The 13675-nt window shown below is 42.5% G+C and overlaps 1 protein-coding gene and 1 pseudogene across 1 annotated transcript in view; one reads left to right on the forward strand and one right to left on the reverse strand.

Moving 5' to 3' along the window:
* The window catches only part of LOC110595751, a 12970-nt pseudogene extending 10920 nt beyond the window's left edge, over window positions 1–2050 (forward strand).
* The window catches only part of GATAD2B (GATA zinc finger domain containing 2B), a 128107-nt gene that overhangs the window by 93918 nt on the left and 20514 nt on the right, over window positions 1–13675 (reverse strand). The window lies entirely within an intron of this gene.

A 13675-nucleotide genomic window follows, 5' to 3' on the forward strand; every position in this document is an offset into this window, starting at 1 on the left:
GACTCCAACTCAAAAAAAAAAAAAAGAAAAAGAAAACAAAAAACCAGTCACCCTCCATATACTAATGTTCTACTTAATCTCTGACTTAAAAGAGCCTCCCAAGCATAACAGGGTAAAAAAAGAATCTAAGATAAGAAAACAGGTTGGGCACATTGGCTCATGCCTGTAATTTCAGAACTTTGAGAGGCCAAGGTGGGAGATCGCCTGAGTCCAGGAGTTCAAGACCAGCTTGAGCAACACAGTGAAACTCCATTTATAAACAAAAAAAAAAAGTAAAATAAGAAATTAAGTTATCACAGTGACACAGCCAACAACTGCCATGGATTCCAATATTCAGTAGGCTATGCTAGAATTACATCTAATTATCTATTGAAAACAAATATATATAATTAGAAATCACACCGGGCTCAGTGGCTCAGGCTGTAATCCTGCGCCTTTGGGAGGCTGAGGTAAATGGATTGTCTGAACCCGCAGGTTCAAGACCCGACTGGGCAACTTGGTGAGATCTCATCTCTACAATAAATCAAAAATTAGCCGGGCATGGTAGCGTGCGCCTGTAGTTCCAGCTACAGAAGGCTGAGGCAGAAGGATCGCCGGAGCCCAGCAGGTCGAGGCTGTGGTGGCCGGGAGCGGCCACTGCACTCCAGTCTGGGTGACAGAGTGAGACTCCAACTCAAAAAAAAAAAAAAGAAATCACTCTGAAATATAGCCCACCAACCTGACTAGGAAAGCTGAGAATTCATGTCACTCAGACTTTGTAACTCAAGAGGCATCCAGTTACTGGAATTTCAAGACAAGCACACAATTACTTCCTCATATTACACTAAAGAGAAACAGGGAGGCAAAAGAAAAGGAAACACCTGGAAAGAGGAAAGTGGTACACGTGTGATCAACACATTTAAAATAAACTCATGTTACTAAAAGTTACGTATTTACAAGATATGTTCTCTATATTTTTGTCTTTTTTCCTGAGTTGCAGTCTCTCTCTCTACCAGGCTAGAGTACAATAGCATAATCACTGCCACCACAGCCTCCACCTGCTGGGTTCAGGTGATCATTCCACCTCAGCCTACCAAGTAGCTGAACTACAGGCACGTACCACCACACCCAGCTAATTTTTTTATTTATTGTAGAGATGAGGTCTCACCAAGTTGCCCAGGCTGGTAGTCTCAAACCCCTAGGCTCAAGCAATCCTCTCGCCTCCGCCTCCCAAAGTGCTGGGATACAGGCGTGAGCCACCAACCCCAGCATTTTTTTGTGTGTGTTTTTGTTTGTGAGCTGGGATCTCACTCTGTTGCCCAGGCTGGAGTGCGGTGGCATGATCAAGATGATCATGGCTAATGGCAGCCTCAACCTCCTGGGCTCAGGCAATCCTTCCCCCTCAGTATCCTGAGTAGCTGGGACTACAGATGTGCACCACCACATTTTTTGTTGTTGTTGCTGTGAGTAGACAAGGTTTTGCTATGTTGTCGAGGCTAATCTCAAATTCCTAGCTCAAGCCTCACCTCAGCCTCCCAAAGTGCTGGGATCACAGGTGTGAGCTACTGCCCCAGCCCTATATTTTCAACATTAAAATGAACTGTAAAGAAGGGAAGTCTGGGCATGGTGGCTCACACCTATAATCCCAGCACTTTGGGAGGCCAAGGTGAGATGATTGCCTGAGCTCATGGGTTCGAGACCAGCCTGGGCAACTTGGTGAGACCTCTTCTCTACAATAAATCAAAACATGAGTGAGGCATGGTGGCATGTGCTGTAGTTCCAGCTACTTGGAGGGCTGAGGCTGAAGGATCACCTAAGCCCAGCAGGTCGAGGATGCAGGAGGCCACAAACATGCCACTGCACTCCAGCCTAGGTGACAGTGACACACCAACTCAAAAAAAAGCAATTAAATGGTGGAAGACATGTCCAAGGAATATTACAAGGATTTGATCTCTTTATGAATCTTGTGATAGATCAACGGGTGGAGACAGCAACTAGTGGGCAACAGAATAATACTGGCATAGTGGTAATACAGGGAGATAGTATTACCATGTTAGAAGCCTTGGATTGAGTATAAATGGCTTTTCAACAGAGATGTCCTTGTTCTCTCTCCAAAAAGCCTGTTTTACTATAATGTAAAAATCGGGTTACGTATCTTTTCGCTTTATACTTTTTATTAAAGAAACTTTTGTAATGGTAAAAAAAAAAAAAAGAATGGCAAAATGTTGATAATTTTTTTTTAGTTGGACTCTCACTCTGTCACCCAGGCTGGAGTACAGTGGCACAATCACACTCACCGCAGCCTCGATCTGCTGGGCTCAGGCAATCCTTCCACCTCAGCCTTTCAAGTAGCTGGAACTATAGGTACACACTACCACCATGGGTAATCTTCTCGCCCAGCCTCCAAAGTGAAAATGTTGATTTTCTTTTTTTTGAGGGGGGGGTGAAAAAGCAAGAGTTTATTAAGAATACAAAAAAGCTCCCAACTCAGAGTGGACCTGAAAGACAGTTGCCCGAAAAAGTTGATAATTTTTAAGCTTAGCAGTAGGTACATGGAAGCTAATTACTCTGTACTCTATTTGGATGTATATTTGAAGTTTTTAACAAAAAAGATTGTTTAAAAAGAAGAAAACAGCTGGGCATGGTTGCTCAAGTCTATAATCCCAGCACTTGGGAGGCCAAGGAGAGAGAATTGCCTGAGTCCAGGGGTTTGAGATTGGCCTGGACAACTTGGTGAGATCTCATCTCTACAATAAATCATAAACTTACCTGGGTGTGGTGGCATGCACCTGTAGTTCCAGCTACTTGGAAGGCCGAGGTGGAAGGATTGCCTGAGTCCAGCAGGTGGAAGCTGCGGTGGCTGGGAGTGTGCCACTGCATTCCAGCCTGGGCAACAGAGTGAGAGTCCAACTCAAAAAAAAAGTATCAAGAAACAGGTTTTCTTACTCCTTAGTCATTTTGGTAGTTGCTCTTGGTTGGGGGCCATCCAACCAAGAAAGCAGGAAGTTTGCTGACCACAAAGATGAAAAAGTTGCTGGAATGGAGTTTATCAACTTTAGGCTCCAATTTATGGCAAGTAGAAAGTACAGGCTGGAGTACAGGCAGACTCTGAAGATGATCAGACAAGGCAAAGTGAAATTGGTAATCCTTGCCAACAACTGCCCATCTTTGAGGCCTTGTTGGCCAAAACTGGCACCCATCACTAGAGTGGCAACAATGTTGAATTGGGCACCAGGCATGGTGGCTCATGTCTGAACCCCAGCATTGTGGGAGGCAGAGGCAACAGAACTGCCTGAGCCCAAGGCTCAAAACCAGCCTGAGCAACACGGTGAGACCTTGTCTCTACAACAGAGACATGTGTCTGTAGTTCCAGCTACTTGGACAGCTGAGGCAGAAGAATTGCCTGAGCCCAGGAGGTCGAGGTTGCAGGGGCTGTGAGCGTGCCACTGCACTTCAGCCTGGGCGACAGAGTGAGATTCCTACTCAAAAAAAAAAAAAAAAAAAAAAAAAGAGTTCTTTGCAAATACTTTTTAATGAAGGTTTTCCACAAAAGTTTCAAAGGAGAATGGGTTCCCAACAATGTAATGTAACACGTATTGCCATAAATTCAAGGGACTCTGTCATGAAAGCAGAATTTCTCAGTCTCAGTACTAGTAACTTTTGGGGCCAAATAATTTTTCATTATGGGGAGCTCTATTGTGCACTGTAGAATGCTTAATGGCACTTCTGACCTTTATACACTAGATGCCAATCGCACCATTAACTCCAGTTTTGAAAACTAAAAATGTCCCCCATACACTGCCAAATGTCTTCCAGAGGACAAAAATCCTCCCAGTTGAGAACCACTACATTAAACAGCACCTACATGATTTTACCCTCAAGGAGATCTGTGGATATTACTACCAACAGTCTCAACCTTGTAGTTGAACACAAATACTACCAGAGGAAGTCAGAACAGTTGTTACCTTCTGAAGTGAGGGAGGATGCTGATTAGGAGAGAGCCTAGAAAAGGCTTCTAGGTAGAGGTAATCATCGTCTATACCTTATAAAGCTTTTTTGTTTTTTCTGTTATGTATATTATACCTCAGTCTAAAAAAAAAAGTTTACCAAAAACAAAACAAAAACTGATAAACAAGAAACTGGTAGTATTATTTCCTTGCTTCAAAGCTGATGGGAATCAGGTACAAGAGGTACAGAATGAAGACATGTGAGGGGCAGGGAGATGTGTCACTAAACATTTCCTGACAATGCAATAATTTACCTTTGAATCCAAAAGAGTTGGCAGTATTCAGGTACTTCCTTTACCCTTACAGCTCCAGTTACCTATTTCTTTTTACCTACAAAACTTTCCAAGCACCAGGCTCGGTGGCTCAGCCTGTAATCCCAGCACTTTGGGAGGCCAAGGTGAGTGGAATGCCTGAGCCCACGGGTTCGAGATCTGCCTGGGCAACTTGGCGAGACCTCATCTCTGCAATAAATCAAAAATTAGCCGGGTGTGGCAGTGCGCGACTGTAGTTCCAGCTACTTGGAAGGCTGAGGAGGAAGGATCGCCAGCACCTAGCAGGTCGAGGCTGCGGTGGCTGGGAGCGGCCACTGCACTCCAGTCTAGGTAACAGAGTAAGACTCCAACTCAAAAAAAAAAACAAAAAACAAAACTTTCCAAGCTTGATGATCACATCTGAGGTCAAGGTCAGGTATCCTGTTCATTGAGACTTTCATACCTTTGACTTTGGAAGAACGGCTCTTCAAAAATCCCTCTAAACAAGAAAGTCTCTAAATAGCATTAAATAAAGCTGGATGAGATTAGGTATGAAACGTATTGGCACTTGATATCCCCAACCAAAACCACTACTCAACTAAGAACTGGATTCTCTACTCCAACAAGTAGGGGAGATAAAGGGGATAATTTGAAACAAGAGGAAGTAGGAAGGACCATAAAAGCAGAATGGCTTGAAGGCCTTTAAGAGTAGATAGGAAGTAACCCCCTCGGGTCCCCTCCCCCTCTGGGAGCTTTTAAGTCCTCAATAAATCCTGCTTTTACAAAAAAAAAAAAAAAAAGCAGATAGGAAAATTTTCAAGGCCAAGAAAGCAACTCCCAATACTAACTGAAATATTAACTACAGAGGAATTCAGTAGAAACTGCCATATTCTATTTATATATCCATAAACTTCTTAGGAGAAAAAAATGTCATCAAGCTAGATATTTTATGTTCACTGCTTTTTATATCTAAGGCAACTTTATTAAAATTCCTTTTTGAGGATTTTTTAAAAAGAGAAATTGGAGCCAGGACCAGTGGCTCAAGCCTGTAATCCCAGCACTTTGGGAGGCAGAGGTGAGAGGATTGCCTGAGCCCAGGGGTTCGAAACCAGCCTGGGCAACAGGGTGAGACTTTGTCTCTACAGTAAATAAAAAAATCAGCTGGGCGTGGTGGTGCATACTTGTGGTGCCATCTACTTGGAAGGCTAAGGTGGAAGGATAGCCTGAGCCCAGCAGGTCAGGCTATGGTGGCTATGAGTGTGCCACTGCACTCCAGCCTGGGCAACAGAGACTCCGACTCAAAATAAAATAAAATAAACTGTCAATTCTCCAGGATGAAATTAGAATCAGGAACTTTAATAACAAACATGGTTCACAGAGGGAAAATGCATTAAATGTAGACTTACTCAACTACTACTGAGTAGCCACTCTGAAACTTCCATGAAAGTCAATTATCTAAGTTGTTTTCTCTGATTAAAATGCCCACAAAGAACAATCTAGTGATAACTATCTCCAATTTATTTATTTTTATTTTTTTATTTTTTTTAGTTGGAGTCTCAATCCGTCGCCCAGACTGGAGTGCAGTGGTTGCTCCCGGTCACCGCAGCCTTGACCTGCTGGGCTCCAGTGATCCTTCTGCCTCAGCCTTCCAAGTAGCTGGAACTGCAGGCGCCCGCTACCACGCCCGGTTGATTTTTTATTTTTATTGTAGAGATGAAGTCTCGCCAAGTTGCCCAGGCAGGTCTCAAACCTGCGGACTCAGGCAATTCACTCACCTCAGCTTCCCAAGGCGCGGGATTACAGGCTGAGCCACCGAGCCCGGCACTATCTCCAATTTTAACAAGTATTCACTAAATAACAGCTAAGGTATCAGAATTCATCTACACCGCAGACTGGCAAACTTTCTCAATAATGGCCCACACAGGAACGGGTGTGGTGGCTTGCACCTATAATCTGAGCACTTTGGGAGGCCAAGGTAGGAGGACTGCTTGAGGTCAAAAGTTCAAGACCAGCCTGGGCAATATCCCCTACAAAATAAGCCATTCCTATAAAATAGAAATAAAACAAAAATTAGCTGGGCATGGAGGCTCACACCCACAGTCCCAGTTATTCAGGAAGCTGAGGCAAGCCCAGGAGTTTGAAGTTACAGTGCACTATGATCGCATCACTGCACTTCAGCCTAGGAAACAGAGCCCATTTCAAAAAGTTGAAATAGATATGGTATTGTTTTACAAGTTTCTAAAAATCTTATGGTAGATTTATACCTCTTTGCAACTTATCTTTTTAATTGACAGATTACAGGTTTTCATCATGTACAACATGATGTTTTGATAGACACATACAATGTAAAATGGTTATATCCAGCTAGCAACTTACTTTTGTCTTTAATATTACTTGTAATTTTATCCAAGTTGATACATGTAACTAATTCATTCATCTTAAATGGTGCACAGAATGTCAACTATGAGTACCCTACAGTTCAGTTTCTATTTCCTGTTCACTCAACAAACTAATCACCTATTATGTAGCAGGTATTTTTCTAGGTGCAAGGGCTATTAACAGCAAGGAAGTAAAAATTCTTCCCTTCATGAAGTTTACTCTGATGGACACTTAACACTTTCTCTTTATTGATATGATTGATTTTTTTTTATAGAGATAAGGTCTTGTTATAATGTCCAGGTTAATCTCGTACTTCTGGTCTCAAGCTTTCTTCTCCCCTTGACCTCTCAAAGTGCTGAGATTGCAGGCATGAGTCATTACACCCATCCCACATTTTTACTGATATTATATCTCTTTTCCAAAGGAAATCTCCCTAGCCTCATTTTATCCAAAAAACAAAGAACATGGGGGGGGACAACACAAAAAAGTGGAAGAGAAATTCTTTCTTGTCATTGAGTTTTGTTTACAGATGCTTCTTGTTAAGCTAAAAGAGATAAAGGACAACTCCAGGAATAAATTTCACCCATATCAGCAATGGGGATGGAGAATGAACAAAGAAATCTGTAACCGGGTGTGATCTATTAGTTGTAAATGCTAGATATACTACATATGCACTCAGACCAGTCAAATATTAGAATTTTTACGCTTTCAACATTTTAAAATTAGAACCTACTTCATAGTTGCCTTCATTCATGATAACACTACAAACAGGTCACTAGTCATAAAGATAACTAAAGTTTTGTTTCTTCTCTTCATTTCCAAAACCAGTGTCAAGCAGTTGAAGAAGCTACAGATCGGCAGTGGATCTAAGTCTTTTGGATCAATCAATAAAAAATATTTTAGTAATCTGAATTTAAGAAAACTGTTATTAACAGGTACAGAAGACAAGCTTTGCTCCTGGGAAGTAATATGACAGACTTCATGAATAGAAATTAAACAAGACAAATACCTCTATTATCAATAATAAATTAATAGGATGACTTCTAGCCAGGCTTGGTGGCTCAGCCTGTAATCCCGAGCTTTGGGAGGTGAGTGGAGTGCCTGAGCCCGCGGGTTCGAGACCTGCCTGGGCAACTTGGTGAGACCTCATTTCTACAATAAAACAAAAAATTAGCCGGGTGTGGTAGCACGTGCCTGTAGTTCCAGCTACTTGGAAGGCTGAGGCGGAAGGATCACTGGAGCCCAGCAGGTCGAGGCTGCGGTGGCCGGGAGTGGCCACTGCACTCCAGTCTGGGTGACAGAGTGAGACTCCAACTCAAAAAAAAAAAAAAAGGATGATTTCTAATGCTCTTTTAATCTCAAAGGAGATGGCAACGCCGAACACATTTCATGCCCTTTGAATTAGTCAAATATCCTTGTCACTCCTTAAGGATGTTTAAGAAACCTAACTTTGGTCATGTTCTGTGGCTCAGCCTGTAATCCTAGCGCTTTGGGAGGCCGAGGTGAGTGGATTGCCTGAGCCCACGGGTTCAAGGCCCACCCAGGCAACTTGGCAAGACCTCATCTCTACAATAAAGCAAAAAAATTAGCCGGGCATGGTAGCGCGCGCCTGTAGTTCCAGCTACTTGGAAGGCTGAGGCAGAAGGATTGCCGGAGTCCAGCAGGTCGAGGCTGAGGTGGCCAGGAGGCCAGGAGAGGCCACTGCACTCCAGTCTGGGTGACGGAGTGAGACTCCAACTCAAAAAAAAAAAAAAAGAAAGTTAACTTTATTTCATTTTATTCCTAACACCTAAGAATGGGGATAGAGAGAGAATGCACATGTTTGTGTGTTGGGGCTGAGTTAACACCAAAGGTAATGCCCCCTTCTTTGGGCAGTTGAAAGAAAGCCTACTAAAAAATTCTAAATACGGCCAGGGGTAGCAGCTCATATCCATAATCCCAGCACTTTGGGAGGTCAAGATGCCCAGGAGTTCAGTCTGGGCAATACAGTGAGAAGCTGTCTCTACACAAAAATAAAAAATTAGCTGGGTGTGGTGACATGCTACTCAGGAGGCTGAGGTAGAAGGATCACTTGAGTCCAGGAGGTTGAGACTGTGGTGAGTTGTGATTGTGCCACTGCACTACAGTGTGGGAGACAGAGTGAGATCCTGACTCAAAAAATAAAAAAGGTCTAAATCTAAAACTACTGGAAAAAATAAATCATCTTCACTCTAAAAGCAAAGAAATGGGATGAGGAAGAAGACAAGCAACCCATTACGACAGGAAAGCCATTCTTAAAAGGAATGTGGTCTTATTCATCTTCTTTCTTTCTTTCTTTTTTTGAGTCGGAGTCTTGCTCTGTTGCCCAGGCTGTAGTGCAGTGGCACACTCATGGCCACAGCAGCCTCGACCTGCTGGGCTCAGGCATTCCTTCCTCTTCCGCCTACCAAGTAGCTGGGACTACAGGTACGCACCACCACGCCCAGCTAATTTTTTGATTTACTGTAGAGATGAGGGCTCACTAAGTTGCCCAGGCTGGTCTCAAATCCGTGGGCTCACACAATCCTCTTAACTCTGGAATTATAGGCATGAGTCACTGTGCCTGGCCTTGGTCTTATCCATCTTAACATCTCCATTCCCCAAAAACACTATGACCCTGCTAATCCAGCAGCATTTGGCTCCCTGCATCTGTCAACTGGGAGTTAAACTGGGAACCATACATGCTCCTTACTCCTGAAGCTGCCCCTAATATTAAAAGATTGTGATGACAGTAAATCAATTTATCAAAAGTTTTACATCTAGATTAACAATTAAGAGTTTTGAGGGACATTTCAAAGATGAAAAATTTTGCCTACTCCAGCCAGGTACAGTGGTGCACGTTGAGGCAGAAGGTTCACTTGACCCAAGAATCTGAGGGTATAATGCACTATGATTGTACCTGTGACTAGCTACTGCATTCCAGCCTAAGCAACATAAGAATACTTAGTCTCTTAAATAAATAAGCAAGCAAGCAAGCTTACCATTCTTTACAATAATTAGGTTACAGTCACATGGCTGACAATCAAAATCCAGATATATCTGCTTTTACAAAAGGGAAATGCTAATAAGGTACATAATTGTTCCCATAGGCACTTGAAGACAGACAGCTCTTTCTGCTGGCCAGTCATACTACTTCTTTCAAGTTCAGATTTAAAATGATAGGTCCAGGCTATGGTGGCCATGAGCATGAGCATGCCACCGCACTCCAGACTGGGAAACAGAATGAGACTCTGACTCAAAAAAAAGAAAAGAAAAGAAAATTGAATTTTCAGGATTTGGTAAGCCTATCATATTCAGACCCAAGTTGTAAAAAGTGCTGAATAAAGAAGGGTATAGTTCCTACTTAAGGGACACGTGTTCCTAATATGCCAGTTCCTTAATTTATAAACATATTGTAACTAGTATTGTTGTTATTTTGATAAAGTGCCTACTGACTATATCTTCTTGTCACTGAGCCTCATATATTCTACATCTATGTTTATGCCTTTTACATACTACTTTTACATAGTAGGTATACAACAAACATTCTGTGAATAAATGAATGGTCAGGTTTTTTCAGTTCCCCACAATTAGCAAATTTAAGTGGTTACAAAGTAAACAGCTCCAACAGATGGGACAAGACACCAGAATCAAGATTTCTCTTTATCAGAGTGACAACTGTCATTTTCTAAGACAATCAGTCTAGAACAGAGAAAAGCACCTAGGCTCTTTACCCCCAAAATGGAAAAATAATCCCATTATCAATGACAATAGCCTGTGATTTTCTAACAGTTTGGGATTTAGGATTATAGAGGAGATTATAAAACAGACTTCATGGCCAGGGGTGGTGGCTCACGCCTGTAATTCCAACACTTTGGGAGGCAGAGGCAAGAGGATTACCTGTGCCCAGGGGTTTGAGACCAGTCTGGACAACTTGGTGAGACCTTGTCTCTACAACAAATCAAAAAATTAGCTGAGCGTGGTGGTGCATGCCTGTGGTTCCAGGTACTTGGAAGGTTCACGTGGAAGGATCTTCTGAGCCTGGAGCGTGACACTGTACTCCAGCCTGACAGTGACTCCTACTCAAAAAGAAAAAACCCAGACTTCATGAACTAGGCAATCAGCATTTCTAAACTAGGTTTAATAACCTAGTAGTACTCAAATTACTTGTTCATTGCTGAATAAGAGAATAATAGCAATGGCAATGAATAAGAGAATAATGGCAATGAAAGACATTAAAGTGCAGATTAGTAGCCAGTAGGAAAGGTATACAGTCAAATTCTGTAACAGGATATATTATTATATGCCTAACTGGTCTTTTCCAATGAAGTTCTAATATCCATGAAGAGGATTTCCACCCTTAAAATTTTCATTTAAAGGATAATTAGCTGGGCTTGGTGGCTCAGCAGGTAATTCCAGCACTTTGGGAGGCCAAGGCAAGTGAATTGCCTGAGCCCATGGGTTCAAGACCAGGTCGGGCAACTTGGCGAGACCTCAGCTCTACAATAAATCAAAAATTAGCTGGGCATGGTAGTGCACATCTGTAGTTCCAGTTACTTGGAAAGTTGAGGCAGAAGGACCGCCAGAGCCCAGAAGGTCGACACTGGGGTGGCCATGAGTGTGCCACTGCACTCTAGCCTGGCTGACGGAGTGAGACTCCAACTCAAAAAAATAAAAATAAAAAAATAATTATCTGTGTACAGATTTGTGGGAAAAAAAAAAAACATTCCTGTACAGACGCAGTGGCTCAGCCTATAATCCCAGCACTTTGCAAGGCCAAGGCAAAAGGATTGCCTGAGCCTGCGGATTCAAGACCAGCCTGGGCAACATGGTGAGACTTCATCTCTACAACAAAACAAAAAATAAGCTGGGTGTGGTAGTGCGCACTTGTAGTTCCAGTTACTTGGAAGGCTGAAACAGAAGGATCACTGGAGCCCAGCAGGTCAAGGCTGCTGCGGTAGCCTGGAACATTCTACTTTGCTCCAGCATGGGCAACACAGCGAGACTCCAACTCAAAAAAAATCCAAAAAAACAAAAAAACACTCTTATAATGTTATATGAAACAAGGTATGATGTGGAAACCTATGCTATTTTTTATGTAATAAGAAAAAAGGAAAAACTAAGAATAAATTCATGTCTGCATATGTACAAAAAATTCTGAAATGATAGAAAAGGAGTAAGAGTGAGGAGTTTAAAACTAGGCAGGTGAAAGGCAATGATGAGAAACTTTTCACTCTGTATTTTAATTTCTTAAAATTTAAATCAAACTTTAGAAAATAAATACAAGTAAAGTGTTCCAAGTATAACAAAATAGTTCAACTTATAAGAGAAAAAAATATTTGGAATAACATGACTTCTAACATATAAAAGAAAAATACAGCGAACCAAGAAGCTAGGTGAAATAAAAACTCTGTGATTGGAGTCAGCTGCCAACTTGTAAGAACAGAATTCCATTCAGATTTTTAGTCCAATAAAAAAAAAAAACTATGTGAACAACAACAAAAAAACACCATCCTAAAATGCATATGGTATCTCAAGGGAGCCCATATATAGCCAAGAACAATCTTGGGAAAGAAACAAGGCAAAGTCAGAGGACTCATATTTCCTGATTTTAAAACTTACTATAAAACTACAGTAATCCAAACCAGTATGGTACTGACATGAAGACAGACAAATAGACCAGAACAGAGAGCCCCAGAAATAAACCCTTTTATTCATGGCCAAATGGTTTTCAACAAGAGTGCAAGACCATTCCATGAAAAAGGACAGTCTAGAAAAATGAGATATTCACATGCAAAAGAATGAAGCTGCTCCCTAATCTTATACGACATATACCACATACAAAAATTAACACAAAATGGACCAAAACTAAATATAAGGGCCAAACCTATACAACTCTTTTTAAAATATATTTTATTTATTTATTTATTTATTTTTGAGTTGGAGTCTCACTCTGTTGCCCAGACTGGAGTGCAGTGGCCACTCCAGGCCACCGTAGCCTCGACCTGCTGGGCTCCGGCGATCCTTCCGCATCAGCCTTCCAAGTAGCCAGAATTACAGGCATGCGCTATCACGCCCGGCTGATTTTTTTTTGATTTATTGACGAGATGAGGTCTCGCTGCCCAGGTGGGTCTCGAACCCGCGGGCTCAGGCAATCCACTCACCTCAGCCTCCCAAAGGCGCGGGGTTACAGGCTGAGCCACCGAGCCCGGCTCCTATACAACTCTTAAAAGGGCTGTGAGCAGGTCACTTACGCCTATAATTCCAGCACTTTGGGAGGCCCAGCTGAGAGGAATGCCTGAGCCCACAAGTTCGAGACCACTCTGAGCAACTTGGTGAGACCTCAACTCTACAATAAATCAAAAAATCACCAGGAGTGGTGGTGTGTGCCTGTAGCTACAGCTACTTGGAAGGTTGAGGCGGAAGGATCACCTGAGATTAGCAGGTCGAGGCTGCTGTGGCGTGAGCATGCCACTGCACTCCAGCCTGGACAACAGGATGAGACTCCAACGCAAAAAATAAAAAAACAACTCTTTTTTTTGATTATTATAGAGATGAGGTCTCGCGAAATTACCCAGACGGGTCTCAAACCCGCGGGCTCAGGCAATCCACTCACTTCAGCCTCCCAAAGCGCAGGATTACAGGCTGAGCAAACGAGCCCGGCTAAAACAACAAATCTTAAAAAAAAATACAGAGGACTTTTTCATCTGGGGAAACAACAACAACAAAAATATAAGGGGAAAAGCTTCATGATGCTGGATTTCAGAATGATTTTCTGAGACACAAAAAGCACAGGCCAAAAACAAAAAAAAATCAACTGGACTTCAAAATTAAAATTTATATGCAAGCCGGGTTCAGTGGCTCAGCCTGTAATCCCGTGCCTTTGGGAGGCTGAGGTGAGTAGATTGCCTGAGCCCGCGGGTTCGAGACCCGCCTGGGCAGGCGAGACCTCATCTCTACAATAAATCAAAAATTTGCTGGGCGTGGTAGTGCGCGCCTGTAATTCCAGCTACTTGGAAGGCTGAGGCGGAAGGATCGCCGGAGCACAGCAGGTCGAGGCTG

The sequence above is a fragment of the Carlito syrichta genome, unplaced genomic scaffold (assembly GCF_000164805.1).
Source record: "Carlito syrichta isolate Samal-C Ts95f unplaced genomic scaffold, Tarsius_syrichta-2.0.1 Scaffold303992, whole genome shotgun sequence".
Taxonomy (NCBI): domain Eukaryota; kingdom Metazoa; phylum Chordata; class Mammalia; order Primates; family Tarsiidae; genus Carlito; species Carlito syrichta.